Below are 693 nucleotides of genomic sequence, written 5' to 3' on the forward strand. Positions count from 1 at the left end.
TCGTCGTGGAGGACGCAGTTTGTGCCGCTCTTGAGCTGTACTGCAGTTTACAGAGAGGTGTCTCTGTTATTTAGATTATTTAATTGTTTAAATGCAGTTTTAATGTCATCTTTATGTTTTATTTTTAATGTAATTCTACTTTGCCTTATTTCTGAGTGCTGCTATATAAATAAACTAAGCTGTCACTGATATGAATGGGGTGGAGAAATAATAGAAACACCTGTCCATACAATGCAATACAATTCATCAGCACCACACACTACTTCATTTAAAATTAGTTGAATAGTTATATAAAACAAATTATAACATTAATGAAGAAGGATTTATTGCAGGATTAGACTGCATTTGTTTTAGCTAGGTGTTCCTAATAAACTGCAAACTGTGAGTATAGTTTGTGAGTATTTGTTTATATTTTTGTTTAGTTGATGCACTCAGATTTCATGCTGATACTGTAAGTTGCTCTGTGGACACTCATCAGCAACACTGACCCACAAAGCTAAACAACAACTGCCATTTTACTCCTGTGCTCAACAGAGAAACTAAGATCAGTCTGATGCATTTTAGCGTCAGGAATCTATTAAACGTTTGTCATTTCCATTCTGCTCGACTCCAAAAGCAACTTTTTGTTTGGCTGCGCTTCCGTTTGACATGAACCTGTCAGTCGATTTGAGGACCTGTGTTACAGCCCTGGGT

The 693-nt window shown here is 36.4% G+C and overlaps 1 pseudogene; it reads left to right on the top strand.

The window, feature by feature from the left end:
- LOC111238279 overlaps positions 1 to 693 on the top strand; it is a 3,512-nt pseudogene that overhangs the window by 1,358 nt on the left and 1,461 nt on the right.

Source organism: Seriola dumerili, unplaced genomic scaffold (genome assembly GCF_002260705.1).
Source record: "Seriola dumerili isolate Sdu_G_001 unplaced genomic scaffold, Sdu_1.0 BDQW01001254.1, whole genome shotgun sequence".
Classification (NCBI taxonomy): domain Eukaryota; kingdom Metazoa; phylum Chordata; class Actinopteri; order Carangiformes; family Carangidae; genus Seriola; species Seriola dumerili.